This window comes from Ixodes scapularis, unplaced genomic scaffold (assembly GCF_016920785.2).
Source record: "Ixodes scapularis isolate PalLabHiFi unplaced genomic scaffold, ASM1692078v2 PGA_scaffold6__148_contigs__length_123643588, whole genome shotgun sequence".
In the NCBI taxonomy this organism is placed as follows: domain Eukaryota; kingdom Metazoa; phylum Arthropoda; class Arachnida; order Ixodida; family Ixodidae; genus Ixodes; species Ixodes scapularis.
In genome coordinates this window covers 85338882-85341403 of record NW_024609881.1, presented here as the reverse complement: position 1 = coordinate 85341403, position 2522 = coordinate 85338882, and the positions used below count along the sequence as shown (strand labels likewise).

Here is a 2522-nt window from a genome sequence, read left to right as displayed (position 1 = left end):
GGCTTGAGAGGGGCAGAAGGTAAAGTAAATGGGACCTTGAGGCTTGGTTATTAAGCAGGCCAATGTTTGTTTCGAACATTATGCCCCCGATGTTGATGACTCCCTTCCTTATTTTCAAGAGATAACATATACCTCGGGGTGCTTCAGTTGGAAAACTACGCTTGTCGAATCAAAACGTTGAAGGCACTGAGTGTACAACAAGCTTTACACGTGTACAATGTGCTCTCGGTCCCATTTACTAGAGCGAGCGTAAAGTTTCTTCCTTCGGATCATCAAATAAAAGAACATCTTTTCATTCCTAGGCAATGTCTCGAAGTGACTGCAGAAAAGGCACCGATAATGAGAATAGAGGATACTGACCATTTGGGGTATCTGGATAGATATAAAACGAAATTAGAGGTTCATGTGAGCTTGCTTCGAATACGTTCGATATATTTAAAAGAGAACTGCACTCCATCCTGAAAGGAAATGGTTTTCAATCTATTGAAGACCCGCTTAGTTCCCTCAGCTTCATGCTAAAATGAAAGTGGCAATTCTATGCGAAAGTAATTTCGGGCTCGAAAACGCCACAGTTTATCTTCAATCTTTACCTCACGGTTAGCACGAGTTTTTGATTCCACTTCCGCCTTGAAAATACAACCCCAGTCAACGAAGTCTACATATTACGTCCCCCAAGTAAAGGATATGTAAAAAAAAAAAAAGCTTGCATGCTTTAAAATATTTTCATTGTGAAAGCGGTCTTCGTTTGTTTTAAAATGAACCTGTGTTCTTTGACGCTTGTGGGACGCTTAATTATTTTCGCTGACACATCTCCGTCCAAATCGGCAGCGCTGCCCGACGAGGTATCTTGCTTTGTATGTTTATACAGCCTTGATGCTGGTACGCCTCAACGGGTGACCGGTCGCGTAGCTGCGATGAGAAATTTAGCCAGTCCAGCACAACCCCTAACCTGGGTTTTTTAACGTGCATCACGTAATAGTGATTACACGAAGGCGTGCCGGCACGAACCTCACCCAGATCGAAACGGGCGGAGGCGGTGGGGTTCGAACCCCACCGCCTCCGTCCGTTTTAAATCATGCGCTGGGAACCCAGGGGCTTTCATCTCAAGCTTTCGCTTTACGCTCCGAGCTGAGACGCGTTAGCCCACTCGGCCACAGACTCCCCTAACCGACGAGATCTTTAAAAAGCTGCCTTTCATCAAATGCAGTCCAATGTAGCGGCAAAGTGGTATGTTTGCTTTTGCTTGGTATTGCTTCAGTATGAAAACAAAATAAAATATGTAGCAAAAGCATCGCAAAAAGCTTATTTTTGTTTTCAACTGTATGGGAGTGTTATTTCCCTGGCAAAATTAGAAGTGTATTTGTATTTCCAAATACTTTTTTTCTATTTTTCAAATGTATTTCTCATATGCATCGCGATACTTCAGTACGGATGTATTTCAATATCAGTATTTTAGTTGTCTTCGTCATGGATCACAGTATTTGTATTTCCGAATACATATTAGAGTATCTCTTCTCAACCCTGGACCAGATTATGTTCGGCCAAATAACGTTTATTTCCTTTAAAGCGTGCTTTCCTACTTTTTAAGCCCTTGGTTTTCGCAATATTAAACTCTATTCTCTCTCATTTTCGGTGATTTTTTGTACTCGGGGATAGGATCAACCTTTAAATGTAAAATTATGGGAACCAAATATTAATAGAAAACTTTTTGGACTATTCAGTTTCCCTTGCTTTTGTATTTTATTGAAGAACGTCTCAAACGCGCCATTGCATTTAACATAAATAATCACTGTTGGATAATTTCGTTTCTGTTTCCATATATTATTCCAAGTTTGTGGGCCATCTATGGGTGCTGGTTACAAATCGAAGCCAAACGGTACATTTATGTGCGCATCCGACCTGCCTACAAGGTTATTAACGATGCAGTAAAGTTGACATTCTGGGCTAGTCTCAATATGTTTTCAATAATCATTGTCGCGCCGAAATAGCTCAGTTGGGAGAGCGTTAGACTGAAGATCTAAAGGTCCCTGGTTCGATCCCGGGTTTCGGCAGAGGGCCCTTTTTTTTTATCAAAGTAACATTTCGAAATGTAACAAAATTTTTTGTGGTGATATTTTTTTTTATATTTTGAGCAGGTTATTTCATCTACCTACTGTAAGTCATGAACGGGTGGATGGATGCCAACGGATGTACGCTTTATAACAGGCGGTATCTTGCGCCGCCTAGCCTAGAAACCAAAAACCCATGACAAAATGCTGTATGAAGGGGAGGGGGGAGAGGGGGCCCCAGCAAGATGGAAAAATTCGGGGGGGGGGGGGGGGCGGGCCCTTCCCCTTCCCCTTCCCCCCCCCCCCCCCCCCCCAACTGGTTACGTGCCTGGTTCGGTGGTGTATGTGCGCGACAGACGGGATTTTCTGGCGGACTTGAGCAAGGATGTTAATTTATAGGGTTTCTGAAGTCACCAGCTCGATCTAAAATGGACCATAAAAGTCGACACCGGCACGAAGCAATCTCTACTTTTA

The 2522-nt window shown here is 42.9% G+C and overlaps 1 non-coding gene across 1 annotated transcript; it reads left to right on the top strand.

Annotated features, from left to right (window-relative positions):
• The first annotated feature begins 1978 nt into the window (after positions 1-1978).
• Positions 1979-2051, top strand: Trnaf-gaa. The gene has a single exon. It is a non-coding gene; the product is annotated as a tRNA-Phe (tRNA).
• Positions 2052-2522: the final 471 nt, after the last annotated feature.